The sequence below is a fragment of the Pelodiscus sinensis genome, chromosome 1, assembly GCF_052426305.1.
Source record: "Pelodiscus sinensis isolate ZL-2025 chromosome 1, ASM5242630v1, whole genome shotgun sequence".
NCBI classification, from domain to species: Eukaryota; Metazoa; Chordata; order Testudines; family Trionychidae; genus Pelodiscus; species Pelodiscus sinensis.
Window position 1 is genome coordinate 243136356 of NC_143052.1, and position 13431 is coordinate 243149786.

The 13431-nt window shown below is 45.1% G+C and overlaps 1 protein-coding gene across 2 annotated transcripts in view; it reads left to right on the forward strand.

Annotated features, from left to right (window-relative positions):
- The window catches only part of TUBGCP3 (tubulin gamma complex component 3), a 130801-nt gene that overhangs the window by 51469 nt on the left and 65901 nt on the right, over positions 1-13431 (forward strand). The gene's annotated exons all lie outside the window — the stretch shown is intronic.

The following is a 13431-nucleotide window of genomic DNA, read 5'->3' on the forward strand; positions in this document are numbered from 1 at the left end:
CCTAGCGACTCATTTTGATTCCACAACAAAGGATATAATAATAATTTCTTAAATATTAACCACTGTGACAGGATCAGGTCACATGGCTACAGGAGAGTGGTCCTATTGGGATCCGGGAGGCAGGCAGGCTGGCCATCCTATGGAGAGGATCCATTAAACCCAAGAAGCCAAATAATTATGGGGGATGAATAAAAAGGAACAGTGGTAGATGTGAAGGTCAAAGGAATAAAACAATGGAACCAGAAGAGGACACCAAGCAGATAGCCCCAGACAGTGCTCACTGTTCTTGAAAAGCATCAAGAAAACCAGCGGACACTGCCAAGAGGCACTCTGCCTGGATTCATGTATATATAGAGGAATGGAAAAAGACAGTTTCAGGCTTTTCCCTTGGCTAACCTCAGCTCCCGGATTTTATAAATGGCTATCTAGGCCATAGCTAGGAGGAGGTTGACAAGGAAGGAGGTCCCACAACTTTGTAGGGCCACGGATAGAGTGTGCATAAATGAACAAGTGGGGGGAGAAGTACAGCCAGAACTTCTCTTAGAAGTTCTGGAGGAGCTGAAAGAGGGCCAGTAACCTGGCACACCCAAGATAAGCAAGCACTAGGGTCTCCGTGCCGCAGGAGGGGCAAGTGTCAGGAGCAGGAGTAACAAGAGAGTGGTAGAAGGCAGGTAAATTAGCCCTAGGATAAGCAGGTCCCTTTTCCCCTGGTAATTAATGGGTTACTCCAAGTTAATTAGGACATCTGGGGCCAATCAGGGGCCTGCGAGAACCTGTTAAAAGCCTCTCCTCCAGTTATCTAGGTGCATGCTCTAGGACTGTGTTTCTCAACCTTTTTTTTAATAAAGTACCCCTTTTTAAAAAAAAAAAGTGCCCCCAGTACCTACAGTTTTCAGACACACCATTTTTTTTCTACCATTGCAACACATTTGTTTAAACAACTTAATGGTAGCTGGGTGGGAAAAGAAATTTTTGGGTGTAAAAAGTATAAAAATTGTAAGTGCTGTAAAACTTAAATTCAGTTTTCTCCAAATTTCAGTTATGTTGATGTCTCCTCCCCCTCCCCCCCAGACTTCTCTCGAGTACCCCAGGGTACTCGTACCTTAGGTTGAGAAACACTACTCTAGGAAACGGTGGGGGCAGGCATGCTATTAGAGAGCTGGATGGTGCAGACACAAATGACAGGAGGGAGGCCTGACAGGCACAAAGTAAAGAGCCAGGGAAAACCCTGCCAGTAATGCAAACAGCCCTTCAGCCCCTGGAACTTTAGGGAGGGGGAAGAGAAGAGAATCAACCAGAAGGGAGAAACTGAACTAGGTGTATGGCTTGTTACCACCAGGCCCGGAGGGCTTCTGGAGACAGACTTCCTTCTCCCTTCCCTGTGAGGGAGGTTCAGCAAAAACCCCTGCTCAGACAAGGTGTGGACAGTAAATCCAGGGGTGGGAGAAATTCATGGGTGGGGGAGGAAGAGTTCCATAGCATGCCACTAAGTGGAATCCTGGAACCCAGAAAGAGGGAAAAAGACCTCTGTAACACCATTTACACATCTCACAGTGATTGAATATCAGTAAATTAAGTGGAGACCTTGCATGATATCCTTCTTGGATAAATAGCATGAAAGTTTTTTCTGTATTATGTGTAGTGAATATGACTGATCTGAGACAGTTACTTATAAAGAACAGTGAACGTTTAGCCTGTTGCTACCACTGGGTGTCTGTGTCAGAGCTAATGGAGGAATTCAAAGTGGAGTGTGAGGGAGATATATTGAGAGGAATGAGCAAAGTGTGTGATCTAAGCTGTAGAAATGTTGGTTGGAGAGAAGGCAATGTGGTTGTTGCAAGCTACAGTAACAATTACAGCTAAGCATCATGACAGGACTAAAAAAGGTCATATTTTGGAGTGTAATGCATCCACCTTTCATATACATGCCCATATCATATATCTTTTGAAAGCTTATTATATATACACACTTTAGGTAAGGTATGAAATATACTTAATTGTTTTCCCATTACATATGCTTAATTGTCAAAATATCTAGCCAAGTGATAATAGTTTTATAATATTATATATAATACAATATTTTCAGTTGAAATTTGCTGAATAGATCAGTCTTCCAGTAGATTGTGTACCCATAGTTTGTACTGCATAATGGTTAGATGTAAATGTATGTGAATTCCTATAGGCTACATCTAGACTGGCATGATTTTCCGGAAATGCTTTTAACAGAAAAGTTTTCCGTTAAAAGCATTTTCGGAACAGCATCTAGATTGGCATGGACGCTTTTCCGCCAAAGCACTTTTTGTGGAAAAGCGTCCGTGCCAATCTAGATGCACTTTTCCGCAAAAAAGCCCCGATCGCGATTTTCGCGATCGGGGCTTTTTTGCGCAAAACAAATCTGAGCTGTCTACACTGGCCCTTTTGCGCAAAACGACTTTTGCCCAAACGGGAGCAGCATAGTATTTCTGCAAGAAAACTGACGATCTTACATGAGATCGTCAGTTTTCTTGCAGAAATTCAAGCGGCCAGTGTAGACAGCTGGCAAGTTTTTCCGGAAAAGCGGCTGATTTTCTGGAAAAACTGGCCAGTCTAGACACAGCCCCCATGTAATGCTCCTCCATTTGTATACCTTTGTATTTACAATGTAGCATCTACTCTGCCTGAGAGAGCGCTTTAATTTGTAATTTCTTGTGCATGTAGTGCTAGCCTTTGAAGTATTTTGGAAATTAGGTTTTTAATTCAATGACACTTATTAACAGATCAGTATTTAATGTTAGAGATGCAATATACAATTGGACTTCGTCAAAGTGTTAGCCAAACAAATAGCATCAAAACTGGTAACATAGAAAATTAGTTTATCTAATTTAGCCAATAGCTGTATACATGCACAAAATGAAAAGAGGTGGTAGTGCTAACAGTATCCTTCTACAATTTTACTTCTACAAGGTTGTTACAGTATATGAAGAAATGGAAGATACAAGGCTCTTAAAACTTTCAAAGAGAAAAAGACTGTCCATAAACTTTGGAATAGTTATGTTTGTCATACTCCATCAGTGCTTGACAGAATTCTTGGTGCTGACAGCAGAAGCCAGGAGAGAGGAATTGTATTGGCAGCTACTGGATTAGTTTTCTAGTTTAGATGATGTGTTCCCTATACTCTTTCACAAAGCATGTTTTCAGAAATACGCAAGCAAGTCATATTTGGCATATGTTAGAGTTGTACTAAACCCAGGAAAGAAAACAGACTCTGATTAGAGAGCATCATATTCATCTGTTCCTATAGCCACCAGAGCATTTGCTTCTGTTGCATTGTTGGCTAACATTGCACACAATATAGACAACCAAAAAAACCAAACAAACAAACCCAAACCATAAAATAGAAATATTTGAGAGAGCATCCAAACTAAGGAAGACATCACTTCAGAGATGATGGCATTTCATGGAACATAAATGTAAGGCTTCATTGCTAAGGATGTAGAGTATTACTTAACATGTCTTTCTCCCTACTAGAGTAAAATTAATTTTAAAGCAAAACCTTCTAGTTATACTGCAAAACTAGTTGCCTTATGACATTGTGTAGTGCTGACAGGTGGAACAGAACCTGGGACCCCTGGAACTTAGTGCATGAGCCTCTATAGCTTGAGCTAAAAGCCAGCTGGCTCTCAGCTAAGGCTGTATTGCACACTCATTCTTTATCTCTGTACATGGTCTAAGTGCCACAGCAGAGGACAATACAGCACACCCAGGAGGTGTGTGGGTTACAATTGTGCCATCATGTTGTTCATAAGATCACAGTCTCTTTCTTCAAGTAGCTGCTAAAATACATCTCCTTTCCAAGCTGCTACAAAGATATAAAGTGCTTTTTCCCTTAGATGTAGATACTGCAAGCTCTTTCAGTAGCAAAGTACAGGCAAGATTAGAAAAATGCAACTTCTGAAACCTCATGCCATACATAGCATGGACAAGACAATTCTACCATTATTCTATGCATCTCAATAACCATTAGCTGACTTTAGTCCAGTGGGTAATAATCTGAAACAGGAACACAAGTCATCAAGATGATTTTTGGATGGTCTTCTGGCGAGGGAGCCTGACCAACACTTTTTTACATGAATAGGTAGTTGTCTGAAATAGCCAAAATGAAAGTCTCAGTATATTATCCAAAGTCAGTAGTTTTCAGAGGATTGTTTGCTTTTGTGCCTCAGCTGGAGCAGGAGTATGTCTTTTTAGTTGGTTGGTTGAGGCATAAAATTCAGCCTGCAGTTCCAAAGACATTCAGAGAAAGTGTGTCTCAGTTGCAGAGTCCATTCTATTTAACAGATTCAAAATCTCATCCATGAAGATGATAAAATAGACATCAACATAGGGTCTGTTGATGGAAAGAATATTTTCCACTGAGAGGGTACAGTGGCATTTCAAAAACAGTCTGCAGATAGTCCAGCATCACAAGAAATATCACTGAAATGTTGGAGACAAAAGTCACTTACTCTCCAGGCAATGAGTTGCTTGAGTAGTGTGCAGCATTTGAAAAAAACAAACAAACCCTTGAATGTATCCAGAATTGACACTCTATGGAAAAAGTACATGAGAAAATAAACTAGTCACCTACAAATAACCTCTGCTTGAGATCCTTCTTGTTGTCTTTATGACTACTGCCTCATCATATCATACCAGTACCAGATCATACCAGCTCTAGGAAAGCAACATGCTATTAAGATCATGGAGCAGTTGCTATGCTGTTGCTTTACAAGTGAATGGACTCTCCCAAATGAGCTTGGTACCAGTGTATTTGACTGAATAGTTTTTCTCAGCTTTTGCTGTTTTAATGTCTATGCAGGGAAGTTTTGGGAAGAAGCAGGAGTGCTTATTTCTGACATCTCTGCAGCTTTTACTGCTAATCATATGCTTTCCAGTAAGCTATTCTACCATTCTCTTGTATAGCTTGAATTTAGCGTTTGAGGCCCTAAGTGCTCTGAAACATTATTCATTTATTAAATGGTGCATCTAGAGAGGAGTTACTCTTGTATTTCTAGTATTTTGTTTGGCAAATGTTGACTGACTCACTCACAAGGTGTGTCCGGTTTGAAGGCATTGAATCAATACAATGGGTCATTAAACAGCTTGATGATACAGGTTGAACCTCTCTAGCCTGGCACCCTCAAGACCTAACTGGTGCTAACCAGAGGATTTCCCAAACCATAGGAGGTTAATAGTGTCTAGTGGTATTGCCAATGCTTCCGTTGCTTACTGGGCTTTTAGAAGACAATTAGTGGTAAATTAGAGCTAAATAACAGCACAGAATATTGAAAGCCAGGACTGGTGGCTGTAACAAACTTTATGGGACTTCAGGAAACTTGGCCACCCTCATGTATGATAAATATCTGGCTAACTAAAATCATTCCAGACTATGGATGTTGCCGGACTAGAGAGTGCCAGACTAGAGAGGTTCAATCGGTATCGTAATTCCTGATATGCTGCTACTACTGGAGGAATTTCAGACATGGGGTTGTGCCTAGTCTCCAACACTTAAGTTCTGTGGATTGCAGTCTCCGGGTTATGGAGATCTGCATGGATATTTAGAAGCAGTATGAGGGGATGGTTGGAAAGTTCATCTACACTCACGCTGTATCATATTTCCATACTTTTTATTGCTAACAGGCCCAACTATGCCAGATGTAAACAGTGTAGATTTGTTTCCATATGAATCTCCTTAAAGAAAATAGTAGAGCTTTTGGACCGGGGAATTTGCTCTTCCTCAGACTGCTTCTTGTTTTAATGGAATTTTAAGTGATATGGGGACAGAGAACCGTCATTAAAGACCCAAAGGGCAGCAGTGGGATTGTAGGACTGACAGGAAGAAAGCCAACCTTTGCAAGATGGACTCTCACATTATATGTTCTGGGTGAGTAAGCAAAAGCTGAGAGAGAGAGAGAAAAGTGACCTACCAAGAAACAGTGAAGAGACAGTCCCCAAATAAATCATGATAGCAGTTTCCAGGTATCTAAAAGGGTGTCACAAGGAGGAGGGAAAAATTGTTCTCCTTGGCTTGCAATAATGGGCTTAAATTGCAGCAAGGGAGGTTTAGGCTGGACATTAGCAAAAACTTCCTAACTGTCAGGGTGGTTAAATACTGGAATAAGTTGCCTAGAGAGGTTGTGGAATCTCCATCTCTGGAGATATTTAAGAACTGGTTAGATAGCCATCTACCAGGGATGGTCTAGATGGTACTGGGTCCTGCCTTGAGAGCAGGGGACTGGACTCAATGACCTCTTGAGGTCAGTTCTACTGTTCTATGATTGTATCTATGCTGAAGAAGGATGAAGAGCATATTACAGCTCTTATCAATTATGTCACCAACAATATGGCAAACTCATGCAACATTAATCACATCCAAAGGTGCTTTTTGACATATATTAGGCTGCATGTGACAGATGTTCCAGAGTATCTACTGAAGCTAGCAGATGTTTGTGAAGAGCAGATCGATTTGTGAGGAGTGCAGTTGCTTCTGATGGGACATGGGTTTCTTCAGACAGCTCAAAAAATCTGGCAATAAAACATGGCCAAGACCACCAAATTTTGTCCTCACAAACCAGACTGTCACAACAACTGTCAGTAAAGAAATTTTCTGCAGAGCCCTGTCCTTATCAGGATTAGAGATGATGTTTTAATGGCAACTGTTGTTCACTTAGGACCTGTGCCTGTGTTCCTTTTTCTGTGCTGATGAATGAGAGGAGCAGTCAAAGCTGAATTAAGGTATCAGCTGGAAGCTCAAGCGGAAAGAATGTATGAGCTAAGACCATGCAAGAAAGAAGCCACAGTGTACATCAAATGCTATGGCTGTCATGCAAATTTATGATTAGAGAAGAATTCCACGCAATCAGTGTATTGGCTGCTGAGTACTTGATGCGGGTCCTAAAAGGATTGCCAAAGTTAATTTTGTAATGTAAGTCCTTGACGGACATAAGAACAGTAACAGTGAACTGTTGAAAGACCGTGCTAGATACAATGTAAAGTTAGATGCAAGAAATAACAGGTGCGTTTGGTGCAAGACCCGAGCATCCATGGAAATATTTTCTAAATGTGGAATCCATCAAGCAGTCTCTTGTAAAATTTCTCTCTGAATATATAATTTAAAATGTACAGTAATTCCTCATTTAACACGTGCCTGCTTAACATGTTCTTCTTCGAGTGGTCCCCGTGGGTGCTCCACTCTAGGTGTCGGGCTCGTCCCGGCGCCGCTGATCGGAGGCTTTTCGTAGCTGTAGTCGGCAGGCTCCGCGCGCCGTTTCTCCAGTCACGTGGTCCGGCCCCTTCACCAGTTCCTTTCAACCGTCCTAGGTTGCTGACGGAGATCTCAGTCTCTCCTCAGAGGCAGCTCCTTTCAATAGAAAAGTTAAAAATTTTCATTAGTTTTCCTCAGGTAATAGTTAGCGTTAGTTAGATAGGTAGTTATCTGTTAAAAAAAAAAATTAAAGTTTGACGTAGTTAATTAAGGTTACTGTTATTCCTAGTTTTATCTACTGTTTTAAACCCGGGACATTCAAAATGCCCGGTTCACCGGGTTTTAAGAAATGTTCTTTGTGTAAAGACCCCATGCCGGCGTCTGACGGCCACGACGCATGCATACGCTGCTTGGAGGTGTCCCATGTGCCGAGCAAATGTGCTCACTGCTCCAAATTAACGGCCAGGGCATGTAGGGACAGGGACATGAGGCTGAAGCTCATCCTATTTGATAAGGCTCTGCAGCTTTCTGAAATACCTCAAGGAGGTCCCTCTATGGAGCGCAAGAGGAGGTCTTCACCTCTGAGTGGATCGGCTCAAAAGAAAGGGAAAGAAGTCTCCCCGGTGCGATCCCTGACCGTGGCCCCTCTATCTAGAATCAGTGAGGGTGACCAGCCGGGTACCTCCGGAAAGGGTTATCAGCCCATGAAACAAAAATCACACAGGCATAAGTCTGTGGGGCGTTCCTCTTCCATGCCGGCGCCATCGACCGCCGTTAAGGCGGGGAAGAAATCGGCACTGCTGATTCAAGGGCGGCAGCCTATGAGAGTGCCTGACCCTACAACCTCGGCACCGACTGTGCAGAAGCACGGGAGGCACGATACGGCACCGCAGCCGGCACCACTTCAACCAGCGGCACCAACAGAGCAGGCGGCACTGGGGCACCGAACGCCCATGGCACCTGATATGGCTCCGAGTGGCAGTCATACTATGGTGCCGGGAGCGGCACCGCAAATTATAAAGAAAACGAGCACGGCACCGGCGGACCATCGCAGCTCGGTTCCGCCTAACGCACCGACAGGAGAGTTAGCCTCCCCAGCTTCATTGGCGAGGAACTCCCCAATACTGGTAGACGATGAGGATCAGGTCTCCAAGCGTTCCTCCGTCGGCGAGCCCTGCGCCATGCCTTCGACCGTACCTACAAAAGCTCAAAGGAAGTCGGTTCCTAGAAGTGCGTCTCCTTCTCCATCACCGATTTTTTCCGCCGGCACCGTCTCCCTCGCCCCCGCGATACCATTCTCCAAGGGGGCCTCGTTATCATCACAGCTCCCGCTCTCCGCACCGCCACTCGAGGCCGCATTACACTTACGTTTACAGGCACCCCATACCACATTTTGGGATGCATACTTCTAGGTCTCGCTCACCAACTCGTTCACCCTCGAGGTCTTACGTCAGTAGATACAGTACTGCCTATTCATCTAGGAGACCATCTCCCGACGGCTCCTATCTACATGGAGAGAGAGAGACTATTCTTCTCATCACTACACAAGGTCTTGTTCTCCTCCTCACTCTTGTAATTGCCATGTCTCGCGGCATAGACACCAATCCCCAGTGGGGTCAGTAAGGCAGCCAGTCCCATCGCCAAACATTCCGGAGGTTGCTCCTTCGTCTCCCCCTCAGATGTCAGAACCTGAGGAGGGTCAAATTTCAGATGAGGATGTTCCTCCGCGCACAGTATCTCCAGCTGACATTTCTTCATCCTCTCCGGACGAAGCTTTGTTTCAAGGAGACAGTTCACCCCCTGGCGACGGTCGGGAATTCCAAGATCTTTTTAAACGGGTGGCACACTCGCAGAACGTTCAGATGACGGACATGCACACCAAACAATACAAGTTGCTGAAGAACTTACACCCGAGACAACAGTCAAGAGCAGCACTCCCAATTGACGAGGCTATTCTCGAACCGGCCTCGGAGATCTGGCACACCCCGGCCTCCGCCCCACCTACGTCAAAGCGGGCGGAAAAGAGGTATTTAGTTCCTTTCAAGGGCTTGGGAGTTTCTTTTTACGCACCCCCAGCCGAATTCCCTAGTAGTAGATGCAGCCCTTAATCATGCCAAGAATCCGCAGGTAAAGAATGCGGCAGCGGAAAAAGAGGCCAAAAAATTAGACCTATTCGGAAGAAAGGTTTATTCTTTGTCTACCCTCCTTCTTCGCATTGCCAATTACGTGGCACTTCTGTCCAACCACAGGTTTGATAACATTGCCAAGTTGGCAGGTCTTGCCCAGAATGCCTCCGAAGAGGATAAAGTCATACTCCGCGCCTTGGTACAGGAGGTGTATGCTTGCTCCAGGGCCAGTCTGCAGATAGCCATGGATGTTGCGGACACGGCAGCGAGATCAATAGCCACCGCAATATCCATGCGTAGAGCATCGTGGTTGGCCGCTGCTGGGGCCCCTAGAGATTTTCAGGCGAAAGTCGAAGACCTGCCCTTCGACAAATTGAAATTATTTGCAGACAAAACTGACGAGGTGCTGCACACGGGAAAAGACTCGTGTACGACCCTTCGTACTCTTGGCATGTACGTACCACTGTTCCGCCGCCGGAGATACTTCCCGTATCAGAGGCGATATGACTTTCAATTCCAAAGGCAACAACCTCGTCCGTTTGATCACAATCGCTCTAAACAAAGACCCCAACGTAGACGCCCGCAGCCATCTAGGGCGACTAATGTACCGCACACCAAACAGCAGGTTTGACTCCTCTGTCGAGGGCGCAGTCATACCAATCGTTGTCGCCATCACTACCAAGACCACACCCATCTTCCATCATCATCTTCGGCCTTATTACAATCGTTGGTCCGAAATAACCACCGACAAATGGGTATTGGAAATAGTAACATCAGGTTTCACCATCCCCTTTGCTTCTATACCCCCCCACCCATCCACCAACCCCGTCCCTTTTCAGGGACCCCTCTCACGACACACTTTTGCGACAGGAGGCTGTACGCCTGCTGGCCATCGGAGCCATAGAAAAAGTCCCGAAAGAGTTCAGAGGGAAAGGTTTTTATTCCCGTTACTTTCTGATGGAAAAGAAGACAGGAGGATGGAGACCAATTCTCGAACGGCACCATCTCAACCGTTATCTGCAGAAAAGGCGTTTCAGGTTGGTGACTTTAGTCACTATAATTCCAGCTTTGAATCACAACGATTGGTTTGTGGCCCTCTACTTGCAGGATGCGTATTTTCACATTACGATCCACCCGGCGCACAGACCTTTTCTGCGCTTCGTGATAAACAATGACCATTTCCAATACAGGGTCCTCCCCTTTGGCTTGGCGGCAGCTCCCAGAGTTTTCTCAAAGACTCTAGCGGTAGTGGCGGCATATCTGCGGCGCCAGCACGTCCTCGTATTCCCTTACTTAGATGATTGCCTCATAAAGGCCCCAACGCATCAAGAGGCCATACAGATGATCTTGTTGGCCAGAAGCACGTTCAATTCTCTCGGCTTGATAATAAATGAACAGAAGTCGACCACCGCTCCGACACAAAATATAAAGTTCATCGGTGCAGTCCTAGATTCGATCATGGCAAGGGCATACTTACCTCTAGACAGGTTCCAAGCGATACAGGAACTAGGAAAGGTACTCGACATTGCTCCAACTGTGTCCATACATACTTGTCTGCGCCTCCTGGGCCACATGGCATCCACCACATTCGTGGTTTCTCATGCAAGACTTCACTTCAGAGATCTTCAACACTGGTTAGGAAGGATATACTTACCACAAAACCACAGCATTCACAGGACGGTCACTGTGCTGCCTCACGTTCGCGACTCCCTGCGTTGGTGGAAACACACAGGAAACATCCTTTCCGGAATCCCATTCCGTCGTCCTCAGCCCTCTGTGCTTATAACGACAGATGCATCTCTCATAGGCTGGGGTGAACATATGGGCAACGATCGTGTTCAGGGCAAATGGCCCTCCATAGAGAAGACTTATCACATCAATCTCTTGGAGTTACGCGCCATTTCCCTAGCATGCAAGCATTTTCTCCCATGCATACGACACACCACTGTCAGGATATTCATAGACAACGTGGCAGCAATGTACTATGTAAACCGACGGGGCACCAGATCTCGTTCCCTCTGTCATGGCTCCTTCCCCACTCTGGCATGATAAATGCAGAAGTGGGGGCCAGCAAGTGTACCCCAAAGCCTTATCTACCAGGCTTTGGTATAAAACTTCCCCCAAAATCTTGAAAACCTAGATCTTGGGAATAAAACTTCCGCTGCCACCACCCAAATGTTGCTAAAGAAACCAGGGGAAAGATCATTTGGGAAATCTCACCCCTAAAATAAAAATCAGGGCACACTATTAACCAATGCCAGGTTAACAAAAAGAAAGGAAAGAACTTTTATTATTACACAATATGCCTGTTGCAGGCATAATGACTAGATAGGAAGGTAACAAAATATACTCATGGAGAAACTCCATGGGCCTAGAACTTAGTTACAAAGAAAAGCCAAAACATCTTTTAAACAGTGCCAGATCTCAGATCCCATAACCCATCCTTAAAACAATAAAACCTAACAAAACTACCTAAACTTTACCCTACTTACAGAAAATGAAGAATGGTGTCTTGGAGAGAGAGAGAGAGACATGCTTGTCCCTCTCTGTAGCTGCAGAGAACTCTCTCTCAGAGAGAAAAAAGGGAGAAAAGAAAAACCCAAATTCCTTTGTCCCAATTTGAAAAGTCCCACCTACATTCCTATTGGTCACTCCACCTGGCTAGGTGTAGTTAACCCCTTAATCCCCAGGCTGCTGGCTAACCCTCATAATCATGACACCCTCTGTGCGGAAGCAATACGGTTGTGGAACTGGTGCATAAAGAACGGCGTAACCATCACAGCATCGTACTTACCTGGCATCAGCAATGTCATTGCAGACTTGTTGAGCAGACGTTTCCCGGTAGATCACAAGTGGGAGATAAGATCAGATATTCTACAGCGCATCTTTCGCAGGTGGGGTATGCCGAGAGTGGACCTATTTGCCACAGCGCAGAATGCCAAGTGTCCCCAGTTCTGTTCCAGAGTGGTGATGGGGAGCAGATCTCTGGACGACGCTCTTCTTGCCACTTGGCGCACATCACTTCTCTATGCGTTTCCCCCGACTGCCCTGGTGGCCAGGACTCTCGAGAAAATAATGCTCGAACACGCAACAGTCATATTGATAGCTCCGGCATGGCCAAGACAGCCGTGGTACCCACTCTTGCACAGGATGTCAATATACCCACCATGGCCACTCCCTCTTTGTCCAGACCTGTTATCGCAGCAGAACGGAGCTCTCCTGCATCCCAGACTCGACTCACTTCACCTCACAGCATGGCTGATAACTGGTTCAAACATGATGAGCACCTTTGCTCACAACGAGTCAAGACAATTTTGATGAGTAGTAGGAAAGATTCCACTCGGAACGCTTACCTGGCGAAGTAGCGGAGATTTGCTCAATGGTGTCAGACTCAAAACGTGGAACCCCTTGTTTCTCCTTTGCAACAGATCCTAGATTACGTCCTACAGCTTCACGACTCTGGTCTCTCCTTGTCTACTCTGAAAGTTGATATAGCAGCGATCAGTGCCTTTCAGGAGCCACTACAGGGTTCCTCGATTTTTTTTTTTTTTTTTTCCCCCCATCACACTACAAAAAGGTCTTTAAAGGGTCTGATGAACCTGCATCCACCTCACAGACCTCCTCCACCAGCCTGGATTTGATCCTGCACACATTAGTGCACCCCCCCCCTTTGAGCCTTTGGCATCAATATCGCTGCGAATGTTAACAATTAAAGTTGTATTCCTATTGGCGATTACCTCGGCACGCAGAGTCAGCGAACTAGGAGCGTTAATGGCAAATCCTCCTTACGCATCCTTTTCAAAGGACACAGTGATATTGCGCCTGCATCCGGCGTTCATCCCCAAGGTCAATACCTCTTTCCATATCAATGAGCCTATAGTTTTAAATGCCTTTTATCCTAAGCCACATTCTTCTCCATCAGAGGCCTTGCTTCACACACTCGACATGCGACGAGCTCTCACTTTTTACATAGAACCCGTTCATGGAGACGTACGGACAAGCTGCTTGTATCCATAGTGCAACATTCCAAATGCAATCCTCTGTCAAGTCAACGTATAGCTAGACTGATTACCGATTGCATCTTAA